Source organism: Callospermophilus lateralis, chromosome 5 (genome assembly GCF_048772815.1).
Source record: "Callospermophilus lateralis isolate mCalLat2 chromosome 5, mCalLat2.hap1, whole genome shotgun sequence".
Taxonomy (NCBI): Eukaryota; Metazoa; Chordata; class Mammalia; order Rodentia; family Sciuridae; genus Callospermophilus; species Callospermophilus lateralis.
In genome coordinates this window covers 77,243,530-77,263,209 of record NC_135309.1, presented here as the reverse complement: position 1 = coordinate 77,263,209, position 19,680 = coordinate 77,243,530, and the positions used below count along the sequence as shown (strand labels likewise).

At 35.6% G+C, this 19,680-nt stretch overlaps 1 non-coding gene across 1 annotated transcript; it reads left to right on the top strand.

The window, feature by feature from the left end:
• Positions 1-16,017: 16,017 nt before the first annotated feature.
• On the top strand, positions 16,018-16,124 carry LOC143400639 (U6 spliceosomal RNA). Its single transcript, XR_013091536.2, has one exon. It is a non-coding gene; the product is annotated as a U6 spliceosomal RNA (small nuclear RNA).
• Positions 16,125-19,680: the final 3,556 nt, after the last annotated feature.

Sequence of the window (19,680 nt, the reverse complement as noted above, 5' to 3'; positions counted from 1 at the left end):
TTCATCACACATAAACAGTACCTTCTTTGCACTGAAATTCAGGCTTCACTGAATCAGAAAAGAAAGTTGGATCAGATGCAGAAAATGTTTAACAAATGGCTTTCTAAAGGAAAACTCTAAAACTGCGATTCATAGGAGGCTTCCAGGGATTTCAGTAAAAGTCCTTTGGAAACTTATGCAAAAAAAAAAAAATACTTCTAAATAAATCCAAACTAGGAACATTAGTGAACAAGGGTCATTAAGGGAGATGTCTCAAGAATTCAATTTTGTCAATGAATACCATCAGCAGAAAATTTCCATGTAAAAGTTTAACATTATGATGATAATTTTCATTCATTTCATTGAATGAATGAAGGTTCTTTTTACTTTTATCACGATGACTCAGCTAAATATTTCTCAAGTATATATGTGATCTAAACTATGTACACAATCAAAGACGTTGGGAAAAGCTAGAAAAGTTCATAATACAGATTAAAAACAATCATTAAGGGAAAATTAATTGTTATAGTATAATGGAGCATGAAACAGAGTTTTGAGACAATGGGGTGGGATTCACTTGTGCTAATGTTTTGCTAGGAAGCTTTGGGAAAATCAGGTAATCTCCTAAATCACAAATTCTGCATACATAAAATTATTAGTGTTAGATTAATATCATGGGATTAATTTCCTTCTGTAGCCATAGTTCTCTAGTTGATGATGATACTAAGTGTGGATAGTTAAAATTTTGTCTCCATTTCACTTCATATATGGGTATGAGTAGCATCCTATATCCTGAGAGCTGAACTTCTTCCAGCCAGCTCCTATTCAATTATTCCCCAAATGATATCTTGGTACAGATAATAGTCACCATTTATTGGCTGGACTGAATCTTCTCTAATTCCCTCTTCATTACCAGTTGGGAACCTCCAGTTTATTCCTCAGCCTCCTCCCCAGACAGAGATGATCAAGTTACTCAGCTCTGATTAGCAGAGAGATATCCACATTTTAGTGGAGTTGTCTAAGGATGTTTTCTTTTTTTTTCCCTTTTACTTCCCCCTCCTGGTATTGCAATTTCAAATGCTCAAATGATGCTTGAAACTGAAGCAACATCTAGTTATAGTTTGAACCGGTAGCCTCCTACATCTAGATCTCCTGTTGCATAAAGCAAGCAAACAAATAAAAAACTCACTTTATTTTACACTATTGTATATTGGGATTTATGATACTTGTATTCTAAACTATGTCAAAGCAATACAGCACACCATGAAGTAATATCCTTATAAAACTTCTTCATTATCTGAGGATAATTGGTGCTGAAAAGAGGCCACGGGAGGTGAAAGCAATGTAAAGCAGGTGTCTCAGCAACAGAGTTAATAAGGATAAAATGTCTAATTGGAATTTTATCTTAGAAAATGAAACTAAAATTGATGAAAATAATTTAATTAATACTTAATATTTAGGTTATAATTATAACTATACATAATGAGGCCATTTTGAATTTTAAATAGCTTTGTAGAGATATAAATGACATATCACATATTGCAATTTATGCATTGGAAATGTATAGGTGGATAGTTTGGGGTGAATTTATGCAATTGTATAAATATCACTACAATCTTGTTCTAGAACATTTTGTCACCCTGAAAAGTTTCATACATGATACCTGTAGTCCTACCCCCACCCCAGATGAACATCAATCAGCCTTCTGTGCCAGTAGGTTATCGTTTTCTAGAAGTATCGTATAAAGAGAATGATATTGTATGCAGGCAAAATGTTTTTGAGTTACATCTGTGTTATTGCATATATTAGTAATTTGATCTTTTATTGGAAATAACTCATTACTTATAATATACAGTACATTTTGTTTACCTATTTAGCAGTTCATAGATATTTGGATTGTTTCCATTTTTCTAGTTATGATGAAAAATATTGTTATAAACATTGATAAACAAATCTTTGTGTAGACATATGTTTTCATTTCTCTTGGGGAAATACCAAGGAGTGAAACTGCTGGGTCACATGGTTAGTCTATTTTTAAAAATTTCAGTAACTGCCAAACTGTTTTCCAAAGTGACTGTACTCATTTGCATTTCCACCAGCAAAGCATAAGTTTTTGTTTCTCCATGTGCTCCCCAACACTGGTGATTGTGGTTTTTTCATTGTCATATTAGTGAGTACACAGTGTGTCTCATAGTAGTTATAATTCCATTGCCTGAATGTCTAACAGTGTTGACAAATTCTCCATGTGCTCATTTTCCATTATCTAAAGTTTTGCCCATTGTAAAATTGATTTTTAAATATTTTTAAATTGTAAGAGATCTTTTTACATTTAAATAAGACGCACTGATTAAAAACAAAATTTGAAAATGTTTTCCTCCATTCTATGGTTTATCTCTTCATATTCTTAATGGCGTCTTTTTGCAGAGTCCGTGGTTTTTAAAAAAAATTTTAAATTGAGTAATGTTTTTATAGATTGTTCCTTTGATGTAATAACTAAAAATGCTTATCTAACCTAGGTTCACAAATATTTTTTCCAATATTTTATTCTAACTTTATTTTATTATTATTGTTTATTTTAGTATAAAATAATTTTAGCTCTTTCAGTTAAGTCTGTGAACCATTTTTCAGTGTGTGGGAATGTATGTGTATGTGTGTGACAGACATAAAATAAAGGGATTATATGGTTTTAAGCTTTTTCCCCCTTCACGTGAATATCTAGTCAGCCCAGAAATTTGTTGAGAAGACAATTATTTTCCCATTAAATTTCCTTGCACCTTTGTCAAAAGTAAATTACCTGTGAACATAAGGATTTATTTTTAGACTCTTGTTTCTGTTTCATTGATGTGTATGTGGTCCTTAGCTCAATACTACATGAAATAAGGTCCCCCAAATTATTGTTTTTCAAAAGTGCTTTGTCTACTTCAGGAGTTTTGCATTTATAAATTAATTTTAGAATCAGCTTACCAATTTCTGCAAGAACATCTGATAGAGTTTTGATAGGGATTGAATTATATTATACACTAATTTGGGGGAACATTGCTATTTTAAAAATATTTGGTCCTCCAATTCTGTAATATGGTATGTCTCTCATTTTAATCTTTTTTATTATTATTATTACTCTGTGTTCTTTTGTAATTTTTATGGATTTTTTTCTTTTTGCTGAAAATTTTTCTAAGCAACATTTTTCTTTCTTTTTTAAAATATTATTATTATTATTTGTCAGCAGACCTTTTATTTTATTTATTTACACGCAGTGTTGAGGATTGAACCCAGTGCCTTACACATGCTAGGCAAGCGCTCTACCACTGAGCCACAACCCAGGCCCTGAGTACTTTGTTTCTTTTGATATTGTTTTGAATGTAATTTTTGTGATTGAACCTTTGGATTTTTCATGTGAATTACATTTCTAGTATTATGATATGGATTTATCTCTCATATTTCCACTTTCTTAAATTTTGTTATGGGGTCTGGTACGTGCGTGTGAGAGAGGAAAAGAGAGAGAGAGAGAGGGAGAGAGAGAGAGAGAGAATTCTTTAAGATATTGGGCATTGGAATCACACTATTTGCAAATTAAGAGTTTGAACTTCTTCCTTTTCAAAATATGTGCTACAATGCCTTCCATGGTCTGACCTCTAAAAACCTCCCCAACTCCTCTGTCTACTAGACTCATCACTCATTACTCTCTAGCCACATTGACCTTTTTTTTCCCATAAAGCATATCTACATTCATTTCTATCTTAGGCCATTTAGACATTTTACTTCTTTTTCCTGCAATTCTCTTCATCCAAATATTTTATCAGTTCATCATTCTTGTCTCAAATCAAAAGTCTTCCCTTTCAGAGTGAACTTCCCCGGCCACCTAGGGAAGTTCCACCACTAACAACTTTCTGTAGTATTCTATTCTCTTCAGAGCACTTACAACTGCAAAATAATCTCAATATTTTACATGTTTATTTTCTGTTCCCACCCCCTCAATCTTAATATAATTTCTTTGAAGACAGTTAACTTATCTATCATTTCCACTGCTCAATCCCAGAGTTTACAATATTCCCTGTCTGATAGTAGGTGTACTTCTTCCTGTTTTTCTTTGTGATTGTCAGAAGAAAGAAAACAGGAGGAATTTTAAAGCATGCACTCAAAAATTATATAAAGAGTGACTTGCAAACTTCTGTTTGGTTATTATAAAAATTATCACAGGAATTAACTGATGTGGATGGAGGGAGGAAAGGGCAATAAATGAAGAAAATGAGCATGTTTTGATGATATGTTGGAGCTTTGGCATATAACAGGATACAGTATCTTAGTGTACATCTGTGTGGTCATGGGGTCTGTCTGTCATACCCTGGAGTTGTGAAGAAGTATTAACTTGCCTTTGTGTATCTGTGCAGATTCTTTCTGTGAATTAATTTGGGAATTAAGAGTGCAAGTTCTAGAATGGGAATTCTCTATAAACACAGACCAGCTCATGACACATGGATCTGTGCCTTGACCATTGCTCTTCAGATCTCTGCCCATCATCGCTGGCTCAAAGCATTGCCCTCCTGGGATGCAAGGCTGCAGGGCTAATGGCGCTGACACAGAGCCTCAGGGACTACTCCAGCATGCCATATATCTGCTGTTGGGCCCACCACATTGTTTACTCGTTTCCTTGGTGTCATTGTCTTGACAAGTAACTCTGAGAATTCAGTGCATTTTTCCCCTTCAGCTAGACGCCGCCAGAATATTTGACTTTCTGGATGTGTCAGGCAGGCTCTGTAATTAAATGGCTCAGCATTTCTGTTTGTCAGGGTGATATAAAATAAGGGGGAAAAAATGTTTGCTTTGTGAAACCCTGCCATAAAACCTTCAGGAAGGATTATCCATCATCAGGCCTTTGGCTCCCAAAGGAAAGTGTTCTGAAAGACAAAACATCTTTAGTGTCAATTTTCAACCAGAAGAAAATTGAATGAAATGAAGTTTGACATAGGGAACGGCTTTCATAAGTTGTTTCAAATGTGAGTCACAGGAAAGGTCACTTTGAGGATGCAACAAAAGACCAGCTGAGAGGCTTGTAATAATTTGAATACAGCCTAGAAGCTGCCTTAACTTCCTGTGTTCATGGGTCATGCCATGGACCACATTCAGTTTTGGAAGAACTAGACAGACCCATTGATCATTTGTCATTGTGGAGTTTATACAGGAGACTATATAGTTGCTTCTGTAGAAGGGAGGCTGAAACTGGCTTGGAAGCACTTAGGACAACTGTCTTAACCTACATTTATCTATGTCTATCACTTGAAAAGAGCTCTTTCACCCAACACTTCCACTCCTGCATGATTTAAAAAAAAAAAAATTCTTCTACACCAGCAACTTTTCTGCATAGTTACAACAGAATAAAATATGTTCACCACAGTTGCATCTTTAAGTTGTACTAGAAATTCAGTCTCTAAAATTAATGCTGATATGCCATGATGAAAAACAGTTACTGCACAAAACCAAAGAGTATAGGAGGAGTATATTTCTCAGAAACTATGGTCATGCATACATTTTGGTTTGTTAATAAATCAATATGATTAAGACACAGTTTCATATGGTGTCCATAGTTGGCTATTGTCTTAGTTCTACTCTCAGCATAAAATAATTATTTGACATTAATTTTTAAAAGTATTAGAATTTTTCCAAACCCTGTACCATGCATTTCTTTGCTCATTTGTTGATCAGACTATTATACTCTCATCATCCTTTCCTCCTCCTCCATTCCTAATCCCCAGTGTGGAGCTCACAGTGAAGCAAATTGATTGCTGTGAGTGATTTCATTTTATATCATGGCTCCATCTTATACTTGTGGATGTTTTTCTGAAGATAGATCTTGTGATTATAATGATTTTGAAATATTGGAGAGTACTTGTTGTCACTGAGAAATCAATTGTCAGGGAGAATCTAATTGAGGGCCTCCTTCTAATAATTCTTCTAATAATGAAAATAAATGATGCCTGGCTATGGAAGGGATTCCTAAAACAGTTCTAAGCCAATGTACTTATTTGTTTGTTTTTTTTTATTTTTCTGTGTCTAGCTGGAGAGAACGCCATATCCCTGTTTCCTTAAATGTAAACTTGTTTATGTTTTCATTCAGTTTGTGGAAAGTTCAATTAAAAGAGATGAAAAGGAAGCATACTAGCTCTCACTTCTACCTCATGACCCCAGTTGAAATTAAAAAAAAAAAAAAAAAAAAAGTGAATGAATCTTCCCTTAGAGAGGTGTGGCTAGGAGCTAGAATGTAAAATTTCTTGCAATATTTCAAAACAAGAAAAATGAGAGTGAATTTTTATTTTACATTGATGAACATATTTCAGCTCCCTCCCTTAATAGCTGAGTCATTACAGTAAGTGAAAAAGGAAGCACCTTCCTTTTTGGATTAAAGAGGTTGACAGAGGATATTTGGTCCTTCAGGTGAGAGTAGCCCACCATCACAGGTAGCAATAGAAACATGCAAAGTTATAGGAGGTTGGCTTTTTATCAGAGCTCCCTGTGCCTGATTCCTAGGGCTGTGCTTTTCCTGTACTTATGTAGAGCAGCCCTGTGTGAGTGCCCCATGGTTGTGTTGTGGCTGCCCACGGGGCCCAAATGGTAATCCTGAGCAGATTTAAACCAGCAGGCCCTTTCGTATTAGTCATGCTGATCAGTTCTAATTGAAAAAGAGAAAGCACTCATTTTGCACAGTATGGTACAAGGTACATCCACTAATGGAGCTGCTAGCCAGGAAGCCAGAGGATTTCCTACTTGCTTCTCTCCTAAGAAGCTTGTCCTCATTTGATGGAGTCCACATTTTGAGAAGAATACACAAAGAGTAAAGAGGGAGAAGAGGTGCCACTGGCCTGCTGATCCGAGTATTTATATCATCCCTGACCTTCAACAGGAGAAGAATGTCACAGCCACATCACACTCCCTCTTGCAATCCTTAAGAGAATTGGATTGTTGGACAGAGTCTTTATTGCGCCTTATTAAAATTGAATACCATTTACTAAACAGGGAGGGAAATTTTTTTCTATATAGCCTCTTTTTAAAAATATTTTTAGTTTTAGATGGACACAATACCTTTATTTTATTTAAATATGTTGCTGAGGATCGAACCCAGTGCCTCACATGTGCTAGGCAAGCTCTCTACAACTGAGCTGCAACCCCAGCCTCACAGTGGGTCTTAACCCTGTACATTTATGGCTGGTGAAGACCTCCAACATCAATCTTGACAACTTCCCCTTCCCCATGATCTTGCCAGGATGATCTGTCTTGAACATACCTCTTTCTCCCATTTTCCATCTCTACTCTGCTTTTCTTTCATGACCTTGGTAGTTGGAGTTCTCTTAACCTAGAAAGTTTCTTGGATATCTTTGGAACTGGTTCCTTTATTTTTTCTGTCCTTCACTTAAACATCATCTTTAGAAAAAGGCTTTAGATCATTCCTCATCTCACCACCACTCATGACCATATATCCCTGTTATCTTTCTTGGTAGCATTTTCATTGACAGAACTTGTCTTGTTTATTTATTCACCCTGTTTTCTCTCTGTCTTCCTATCTGGAATGCAAGCTCTAATAGGAGAGAGTTATCTGTATTCTCTAACATGGTGGCACTAGTGCCAGAAGTGTGTCTAGCACACAGTAGTTTTCAATCAACATTTGTGATAAAAACAAATCTGCAAGTGATATAATTACTATCACTGAATAAATCAGTAAATTGTATTTCCGAGAAGACAACTAACTTACCTGTGGTCAATAGCTGGCAGTGAAGGCATGTGCATTTGGAGGAGCCTAGACTATATTCTAGGTGTGCAGGCTGATCTGAACCAGGATTCTCTTACTTTCAGAACTACCTCAGCATTTCTCCAGGAAATTTACTTCATTCATGTAATCTCTCTGCTGGAAAAAATTGCATCAGCAGCTAATCATTTATCTGGACAATTTGCTTAGGAATTATTGGGACTCCATTTAAATAGTGTTCCTCTTCCTATATTTGGCATTTAAAAAAATAAGGAAATGAATTTTAAAAAAATAAATAGAAAACCCTCTACTCTTTTGATTTTTGCAGTTGGAATTTATAAAACCCAATTGTTCTTGCTGTAACCGCTTTATTGACATATAATTCATATATCATGAACTTTAACATGAAAAATGCACAGTCTAGTAGTTTTTAGTATATTCACAGAGTTTTACAATCATAATTACTACCCACCACCATCTATCATTTTTATCCCCCACCAAAAAAAATCTCTGAACATATTGGCAGTTTTTTCTTTTTTGCTTTTCTCCCAGACCCTGGAACCTATTAATTTACATTCTAATTCAATTTGGACATTTAGTAAACATGTAATCATACAATAAAAACATTTTGTGTCTAGCTTCTTTCATATAGCATGTTTTCAAGTTCTATTCATGCTATAGCACGTGTCAATATTTCAATCATTTTATAAAACCAAATAGTATTCCATAGTCTACATTTTGTTTAGCTTTTCCTTGATTGATGGATATTTGAATTATTTCCACTTTCTGGCTCCCATGGTTGATGCTGCTATGAACATAATATACAAGTTTCTACATGGACATATGAAGACAGTTCTCTTGGGTACATATCTGGAAGTAGAATTGCTGGGTCCTTGGGTAACTCATTGTTTAACCTTTTAAGAAAATGCTAAAGCATTTTCTTTTTTTTATTGTTTATTCAAAACATTACAAAGCTCATGATATAACATCTTTCATACATTTGACTCAAGTGGGTTATGAACTCCCACTTTTTACCCCAAATACAAATTGCAGAATCACATTGGTTACACATTCACATTTTTACATAATGGCATATTAGTGACTGTTGTATTCTGCTACCTTTCCTATCCCCTACTATCCCCCCTTCCCTCCCCTCCCATCTTCCCTCTCTACCTCATCTGCTAAATCATATGGAAATGGTAGGAGACCCTCAATGTTACACAAAATTATATATAAGAGGTTGTGAGGGGAAAGGGGTGGGGGAAACAAGGGAGAGAATTGAACAACAGCTAAAGCATTTTCTAAAGTACCTAAACTGTTTTACATTCTCACCCGTAATCTGTGGTGGTTCCAATTTCTCCACATCCTCATAGTGTTTGTTACAGTCCGTCTTTTTACTATAGCCTTTCTAGTGGGTAAGAAGAATTTGTTTTTTCTTAATGACTAATGATTTTGAGGGTCTTTTCATGTGTTTCTTGGCCATTTGTGTATCTTTTATGGGGAAATATCTATTCTAATTCTTTGCATTTTACAATTGTGTTATTTTGTCATTTTTTTTAACTTATAAGAATTCTTCATATACTTTGAAAACAATTTTTTTTTATTATTTGCAAACATTTTCTTCCAACACAGAAGTTATCTTTCTGTTGTTTAAAAAATAGACTTTATGGGCTGGGGCCGGGGCTCAGTGGTAGAGCACTTGCCTAGTATGTATGAAGCACTGTGTTCAATTCTCACCACCACACAAATAAATAAAATAAAGGTATTATGTCCATCTACAACTAAAACAATATATATTTATAAAAAATAAAAATAGACTTTATTTTTCGAGGAGTTTTAGGCTTACAGCAAAATTGGGCAGAAGGCGCAGAGAATTCCCACATGCTCCCTGCCACCACATTTGCATAGCTCCCCCAGTATCAGCATCCCCATCAGTATACATATATATTAATAAACCTATATTGAGATATCATAATCATCCAAAGTCCTAGTTTACATTAGAGTTCAGTCTTGGTGCTGTACATTCTACTAATTTGGACAAATGATTACAGGCATGTATCCATCATCATGGCTTCATGTAGAGTAATTTCACTGCCCTAAGAGTCCTCCATGTCCTGTCTTTTCATCCTTTCCTCCCTTACAACCTGTGGCAACACTGAAACTTTACTATCCTCATAGTTTTACCATTTACAGGATGTCATATATTTGTAATCACAAAGTGGGCAGCCTTTTCAGATTGACTCCTTCTACTTAGTAATCTGTTTGTCTTCTCTGTGCTTTCAAAAATTTTTTTCCTGACTCCACAGATCATTTCTTCTTGGTTCTGAATAATATTCCATTGTCTGGATGTAATATAGCTTATTCATTCACCTACTAAAGGATATCTTGGATACCTCTAAATTTTGACAATTTTGAGTGAAACTCTAATAAACATCTGTATTTAATATAGAGAAAAAATTTTCAAATCCTGGACAAACAATAAGGAGCTCAATTTCTGGAATCTACGGCAATAGTATGTTTAGTTTTGCAAGAAACTGCAAATTGTCTTCCCAAGCAATTGCACCATTTTGCAGTCTCGCCAGTGATGAGCAAGAGTTCTTGTTGCTCCCCATCCTTATTGTTCAGGATTTGGGCCATGCTGATAGGTCTGTAGTGATATTTTGTTGTTGTTTTAGCTGGTATATCCTCAGTGACATGTGATGTTGAGCACCTTTTCATATGTTCTTTTACCACCTGTGTATCTTCTTTGAGGAAGTATCTGTTGAGGTCCTGTTTTTGTTTGGTTTCCTATTTTTGAGTTTTAAGAATTCTTTGGCTATTTTGAATAAGAGTTCCTTTTTCAAACAGTTCTTTTGTAATATTTTCTCCCAGTCTGTGGCTTGTCTTCTCATTCTCCTGACAGTGTCTTCCACAGGGCAGAAGTTTTAAATTTTAATGAAATGAAGCTTATCAATTCTTTCTTTCATATATCGTGCCTTTGATGTTGTAACTAAAATGTCATTGCCAAACTCAAGGTCATCTAGATTTTCTCATTACCTTCTTGTACTTTTTTTGCTTTTGCATTTATATTTAGGTCTATGATCCATTTTTCAGTGTGTTTTTGTAAGGGTCTACATTTAAGTATATATATTTTTTGAAACTGAGGGCTTGTGAGTGTTCAGTTATTATCACCCTATTTTTTAAAAGATTATATCTTCTTTATTGTATTTCCTTTGTCCCTTTGTCAAGGTCAGTTGACTAGATATGTGTTGGGCTATTTATAGCTCTCTTTTTTTTGGGGGGGTGTGTACTGAAAATTAAACTCAGGGGCACTCAACCACTGAGTCACATCCACAGACCTATTTTGTACTTTTTTAGAGACAGAGTTTCACTGAGTTGCTCATCACCTTGCTTTAGCTGAGACTGGCTTTCAACTCGTGATCCTCCTGCCTTAGCATCCCAAGCCACTGGGATTACAGCTATGCCAAGGCGCCTGGCTAGAGCTCTTTATTTTGATGCACTGATGTTTTGTCCATTTTTTTTTTTTTTTAACTAATATCACACTATCTTGATTTCTGTAGCTGTATGGTAACTCTTAAAGTCTGGCAATTTCAGTCCTCCAGCTTTCTTCTTCTGCTGCAATTTTGTTTTTGGCCTCTTTAAATAAACTTTATGATCAGTTTGCTGATATCCCCAAGATACCTTGCTGGAATTTTAACTGATATTGTATTAAATCTGTAGATCAAGTTGGGAAGAACTGATATCTTGATAATATTAATAAAAACTAACATCTTGACAAGGTGTGAATATGGAATATATCTCCATTTTAGTACTTTTGGGATTTCTTTTATCAGATGTCAGTAGTTTTCCTTAAATAGATCTTATACTTATTTGCTTAGATTTATACCCAAATATTTCATTGGAGAGGTGTGTTCTAAAGTAAATGTTAATGTGTTTTTAACTTCAAATTCTTATTTATTCTGGAATATAAAATGTTATTGACTTTGTATGTTTACCTTGTGTCTTCCAGTCTTGCTGTAATTGCTTTTTAGTTCCAGAAGATATTTTCATTGTTATTGTTGGTTCCTTTGGATTTTATGCACGGACAATCATATCATCCAGGTCATCTGTTCACTGTCTTGGTTGTTCCCTTTGAGCATAACAGTTAGTGGGTTATTTTCATTGAATTTTGTTGTAGTCCAATTTGTCTATATTTTTATTGTTGTTGTTGCTTGAACATTTTGTATTGTATCTAAAAATCCATTGTCTAATCCAAGATCATAAAGACTTACATCTCTGTTTTCTTCTAAGAGTTTTACAGTTTCAGCCTTTACATTTAGGTCCATGATCCATTTTCAAATAACTTTTGTTTATGGTATAAGGTTGGAGTCCTCCATTTTCACTTCATTTTATTTTTGCATACGACTGTAAGGTTAATCCAGAATCATTGGTTGACTATTCTTTTTCCATTGAATTTTATTGACACTCCTTTCAAAACTTCATTTGGCTATAAAAATAAGGTCTTATTTCTGATGTTGGAAATAAATAATAAACTATTTCTTATCCCCTTATCTTTTAAAACTCTTGGCTTTTCAGTAAATTCCAGATCCCTATTCTGAGAATTTTAAACCACATTTCCTATATAAAAATCTCTTATTACTAACTTCTCACATTTCTTAAGTTGATTCTCCCAGAAGCAGACTATAAGGCCAGAATCTGTGTGCGTGTCACTTACCAAGTAGGTGAGGACACACTGGTTGAGAATGGGGAAATTACACACATAAGGGAAGGCCGATGATAAAAGTATTATTACTAAGTTATCTTCCAGAGGACAACCGTAGTTTCAATATTATTAAAAAAAATAAGAAAATTCAAACCATATATCTCTGAATGCTAGTTAAGAACTGTCATGTCTAACAAAAAAGAAGGAAGAATAAAAAGAGGTGAGGGAACTGGGGTCCTTTTATACAACAACTGATTATCATTGTTTGAGGCTTGTTCCTGAAAATGTTAATTCTCTGATATTTTCAGCCTGCCATGTATGTGAGAAGAGGGGCTCTCTATGGTTCTAGAGGAAACTTTAGACACAGGGATGCATCCTTAGAAGGAGGCTGGAGCACACTGACACAGTAAGCTCAGAGGGATATGAAATGGCACTGATGCTGTCCTTTACACAGGTGAGGCTCTCTTTCAATGTGGCTACTTAAAACTCAGATCCTCCCTAAGGGAGCTCAGGCTTACCCCAAGCACCACTTCCAGAAGCAGCCAGAAAGAATATGGAGAAAGAGAATAATGCCAAGTTACACTTGCAGTAATATGCCATCCTGATCTAATGTGCTAGAGAAAATAAAACTTGATTCAACTGCAATGCAGTAGGAAAGTGAGATACTTTTATATTTGAGGTCACTGTTGTAGTTGGGAGTCTTGGGCTGTAAGTGACAAAAACTAAATTTGCTTAAGGAAAAGAGCACTATATTAGATTATCCAGTCAAACTATAGAAAGAGCAGAGGGAAGCTGGTCTTCCGGCACCTCTGGACCTGAGCCTCAGATATTGTGATTCTGTCTGTGCATTGTGATTTTCTAACATGTTTAGCTTCTCAGAGAAAGAACATGACTTTCTGCTACTTTTGGCTCATTTCCTTGTAGCTGCCCAATTAGAAACTTCCCTGTCAACCATAATTTAAAACATTCTGAGGAAATAAACCAATGGACAACATTTAAAGACTACATAAAAACAAAAAAGACAATAAAACCTTTTTTCCCATGAGTCCTTGTGCACTCCTGAAATACCCCAGGACCCTCAGGTCACTATGGAACACTATTCCAAGGGCATACTGGAAAACTCTGCTTTTTGCAACTCTCATGCTCCTTTGAACAATAAACTCACAGCTCCCATGTTGCCTTACGTTGTAAGACAGCTGGTTTTTTACTCGATATTTTTGTGAAGAGATAATGAAAAATCTGAACTAGTGTCATCTATTTTTGTCCTAATTTTTAAACCTCTCAAATAGTGTCTTATTAAAAAAGAAGTCACAAATGTTGAAGCTGCCTAGTTACCAAGAACAACTGAGCTATGTTTTAGAAATAGTGATTGACATCAAATATCAAATAATCAGTCCTCAAGCAAAGATTAGAATGAGAAAGCCTTAATAATGCTTAGGAAACTCTGGAGTGGTTCCTTCATTGTTTCCAAGATATTATCACCACTCATAAACTTCAGGGATCCACCAGACTATAACACAATTGACCACACTTTCTTCTGGGCAGTTCAAAAGTCTGTGTCACCCCCCACCCCCTCCCCACACCCTTCAAGATTCATATGTAGAAACTCAAACTCCATTGTGGCTTTATTAAGGGGTGAGTCCTTTGGAATATAATTAGGTTATGAGGGTAGAGCCCCCATGAATCAGAGTAGTGTCCTTATAAAGTGGACCAGGTGGGTCTTCATGAAGACACACTGTGAAAGGTGATTCTGTGAAATAAGAAGTTGAGCCCTCACCAGACACAGATGCTGTTGGTGCTTTGATCTTAGACTTCTCAGCTTCCAGAACTTTGAGAAATGAATTTCTGTTGTGTATAAGCCACCTGGTTTGTGGCATTTTGTTAGAGCAGCCCAAATGGACTAAGACAGAGAGCTTAGGCTTTTTGCTTGTGAGGGAAAAAAAAATCTCTTCAAGTAAGAAATAAAATAAGAACTTTGAAACTACTTTCGCTAGTAATGTGACAAACATAGCAAGTAGTTAGATGCTAATTCAGGCTATCACCTTTAATTAGGATTTGGGGAGCATGAGTTCTGCTATCTTCAGCCTTTGGAAATGAGCATTCATGATCAAAGAGCTACCTTCTTTAAATAATTTAAATAGATATCCATTATAATTAAAGTAGATATTCAATAATGAATATGAAAATGACTTCTAAAAAATCTTTAGATTGGGTGACTGCTGCTTAAATGAGAGGTCCCTGTATAGAAAGAAACAACATCTGGCAGAGTCTTGCTTCAGGAATGAGGATGAACCATGAACTCTGCTGGAAACCTTCTGTGATCCCAAAACTTCCCTGGGAGGAGCAGCTGGTAGGCAGACCCCTCCAGAGCTGCCTGTTGGGTCAGTCTACATGTCTTAATAGCTGACAGAGGACAAATCAATCTGTTTCTGCTCTTCTGAAAAGGGCCAAGTGTTCTCCCTGACCCCAAGCAAGAGTGGTTGGGAATGAGGCAAAGCATTAAAGGAATCATTAGACAGATCCTCAACATTTGCTAAAAATGTCCCTGCTGAAGTGTTCAACCTATGCAGAGAACTGGATGTGGCCCTTGTGCACCATCACCATCTACAAGCCTGACTTTTAGGGGTGAGTAAAGAAGCATATAAGAAAAGTTTGGCAAAGAATTAGTAGGCTACAAGATTTCGATTATCCCCCCAATTCTTAATAATTTCCTCTTGTCACTATCTGTTTCATTATAGTATTTTCTCCCTCCTCTCCATTATCTGGTATTTTTTTTCCTTCTAATCCCCAGGCCAATAGAATAAGAAGTTGTCAACAGCAAATCTACGCACAATTGCATTCAAAGAAAGAAAGAAAGATAGAAAAATAATAATAATTCAAAAGAGAAACTAGATACCACAGAGAAAATTTCATTAGTTATTTTTCTGATTTCCATATGCCTATAAACTTCCTCTAGGTTTCTGTTAAAAAGAAAAGTGATGACTTTTTTCCTTCTTCTTTTTCTTTTAAAAGAATGTTTACAGATACTGCTTAAACTCAATAGTCCATATTTATTTTATTTATCTTACATTCCATCAGAGTGGAAAGGATAGATTAAACACTACTGCCACTTGGTTTGGAGATGAATTCCATGAATCAACAAAAATACCCATAAACATTCATAAAAATCAATCAACAAAAATACCCTTCTTGCTGTTTATGAAAACCAAATGGCATGCTGCAGTCCACCTCCTCGGCACATGTTCAATTAGCTCCCAGCACTGAGTTAGATTTGCTTCTTGTCCCTTTCATGATCTCTGATTGACCAACATCTTGGTTTTATGAGGTCAAACTCCTCTGCTCTGAGTAACTGTTTACCATCCACCATCATCTTGACTCTTGGAAGCTTCTCTGAGAAGGGCATCATCAGTTGTTTCCTGGCTTCATATGCTGCACATATGGATGAGTCATCGTGTCTTTCAATCACAGCTGCCAAATCTATGCAGTATTCTTCAGTCCCTTCACTGGTCTTTATGCTATAGAAGGAGTATTTCATATCAAGATATTGGAAGCCATGTGAGTGACAGTTTTGTTTAAGGAAAATAAAAAAGAAATAGAAGTCATGCTTGCTTTGGCAGCATATACACAAAAATTGGAATAATTCAGAGGAGATTAGCATGATACCTGGGCAAGGATGATACACAAATACAAGAAGTATTCCATATTTTTAAGAAATGGAATCATCATTTGATCCAGCTATCCCATTCCTTGGTATTTATCCAGATGGTCTAATATCAGTATACTATAGTGATAATGCATACAGATGTTTATAGCAGCACCATTCACAATAGCCAAGTTATGAAACCAGTTTATGTATCTCTCAATAGATGAATGAATAAAGAAAATGTGATAAACATGCACAATAAATGTTTTACTCAGTCAAAAAGAATGAAATTATGTCATTTTCTGATAAATGGGTGGAATTGGAGAGCATCATGCTAAGTGAAATATGCCAGACTTAGAAAGTCAGGGGTTGAATGTTTTTTCTCATATGCAGGAGCTGGGGTAGAGAAGAAGAATAAATATAAAGTTTTTTAAAAGGTGGGGAGCTGATGAAATTAGAAGAAAGACCAATAGAATAGAGGAATTAGATCAAGAGGGAGAGAAAGGAAAGAGGGGAGAGCATGGGGAAGTACTAAGGAATGGAATCTACCAAATTTTGCTATGTCCATGAATGGATATACCACAATGAGTCATTCATATATATTAACATAATTAAAATAACAAAACAATGATAGAAGGGGTAGATGATACAGCAAGGTGAAGGGGTAGAGGGTATAGCAAGGTACTGGGAAATGAGATTGATCAACTTAAGCTTTGAGCATATATTCATCTGAGTATGTCATATGAATCCCAATGTTATGCTTTATTATAAAAACAGTTAAACAAAAATCACAAATTGAAGTCAAGACTCTGAAGCAGTAGTAGTTGAGGCAGTGTCTGGAGAATATGGTTGGGGACAGACAGAGGCAGGAGAACTGATTATTCAAGATGAGAACGGTGTTTTAAGGATGGCTGTGATTTAAGGTGGTTAGTGTCATAGTGAGTGAGCCAGAGGACAATGTGAGCCTAGCCAGGATGAAAGACAGAAAAGTGAAGAACATGATGGAAGGAGCCTCAAAACAGGAGAAAGCATTCATTGTTAGAAATGTCTAAAAAAAAAAAATGCCTTCTGAAGACATCTGAGAGTTTGAGATCCAAGAAATAGATAGGGAAAAACCCAAATCAGCATGTGGCTGAACAAGGAAGTCCTATATTCACAATCAGAGGATGATGAGTGGGCTTCTCTTGAAAACAAGCCCAAGGCACTTCATAACACTGACTGCAAAGCTTGTATTGAAATAAAAGTGAATTTTTTTCATTTTAAATATTGCACTGGATTCTGACATGGAGCTCAGCTGACAAGAAAATTCACTTTCAATTGCACACAAAATATTACCTGAACTTGCATTAGAATAAGCCTTTCAAAAGTCTGAATGTACTGTGAATTGAGCAAGAATCGAGCTCTTTTCTAAATGCCAATATCAGAGAAGTATTAAGAATACTATGTTTCCATTACAGATCAGAAAAAAAGGCACTAGAAATAATTGGCCATTGGCTATCACTGCTAAGAACTTAGGCTCAAAGTTTCTGTTATTACAGTAAAATTCATCACAAAATGCCAACAAAAGTACAGAGCAAGTTATACCTATACATGACATGTGCAGAATAGACATCCTCTGTGATGCCAAGATTGGTGGTCCTGGAAGATCTATCATAGAAGGAGTCTATTACAAGGAAGAATTACTGACTTCTGCAGTCCTGCCTTCTGTTCTTGGGGTACATTAAGAAATAAAAGATAATTGTATCTTCCCTGGCTATTTCCATAATCAATCAAGTTTTTATATCTAAGCCACCCTCTCTCGAGACCTCATCATCCCAGCTACCGTTCTCTCCCACCTTCCATAACTATTATTTCTCTGCCAAACATCAGAATAGAACAATGGAAATTATGGAGTTTAACTGATGTTATCTCACTGCAGGTGTTCTATCTCACAGAGCAGAATGGTCAGATATTTGGTCAAAATATTTTTTTCTAGACTGCAATTGAAAAGACTAGGAGGACAAGTCACAGTCTGCCACCTCTTACACGCTGAAGAGTGACCCTTTATTACTGCTCTCTGGGCTGGACTCAGTGTCACAATCCAGCCTGAAATTAGATCTCTTATCTAGGGTAATCTGAGCTGAATGCAATACATTAGAAGCTATTGATCTCTTGCATTCTCATTACACTCCCAGCATGTCTTTTTCTGAACACCAAGGAAAAGTAAGTAAAAGGAAGTAGATAGGTTCATATGACTGGTGATGGGGAATGATCCAGAGAGTACTGATATATTTGTTTATGAATACCTTAGCCCCAATATGCAAGAAACTCAAAATAAGGATTTTCTGTTATCATTAGAACCTGGTTAAGTGTAAAATGAACACATTTCCATCTACTCTGCTGGCTTCAGAACTGTGAGTTTCTTCAGAAACATGGCTTTTGTCATATAATATTTTGGTAATAATTGTTCTCTAGTAATAGCTTGATAGATCAAAAAACCATGTTCTTGAAGGAAGCAGATTATTTATGTTCTCACAATATTCACATTAGAAAGATTCACCTACCATTTGCATGTTAAAAGTTTCAAAGACCTGACTGGGGTGTTGGCTCAATGGTAGAATGCTTGCCTAGCATGTGTAAGACACTGGGTTTGATTCTCAGCACTGAATATTAATTAATTAATTAATTGATTAATTAATTAATTAATTAAAGGTCCATCAACAACTAATAAAAATATTTTTAAAAAAAATTCCAAAAACCTAGCCACCATTCCTTCTGTGTCATATTTTAACACACACACACACATACACACACATACACATATACACACACAAGTGCACACACACAGCATGCATTCATTGCCTCTGTTGGGAATTAGAACCAGTGGAGTTTCTTCAAGACACTGCTGTCCTGATGATGCTACAGTGGCTTAGACCTTTGGTTTGTTTATTAGTTTGTGTATGTGCATCAATGGATGCTTGCTTCGTTTTATTCCATCTGTTTTGCAATAAATAATCATGGCAGGGATGACCTTTATGCTGCATTGTTTGTAAGTTTTCCCTGAGGCTGATGAGCATGGCATAGCTGATGGATATGATGAGATGATTCTGTCAAACACTGCTGGAGAAGTGTGGGTGCCTATCAGAGTGACGTCTGAGGCTCCTATATGAACAAGAGAGTGTGTGCGTGCTTGGGCATGTAAAACAAATCTCTGAGGATTGATCACGCACTCATTGATTTGTTTATTCATCCATGCCACAAATACTTATTGAGCTAATGTGCCAGGTTCTGGGGATAAAAAGAGCAAAGACAAGTGACTATTCAGGCTCTTACAAAACTTACTAACAGGAAAGAAAGATACTGCTCAAAAGATCAAAATATAAATAATAGGAAATATTAGCTTCAAAGAAACTATATTGTGCTGAATTATGTTCCGATCTTAGATTAAATAATAAGAATGAAATGAAGCTGGCTAAAGGTTTTGGAAAGTTATAATTATGTGTTCAAGTATATTTAAGGATATTGTACATATTATATTTTCTTGTTAAAAAGAGTCCTTTGGTTCAGTATAATTAACTGAGATTGTTTTTTTCAGAGGAAGAACATGTCTTGATCATCTAGATATTTAGAGATTAAGTAAAA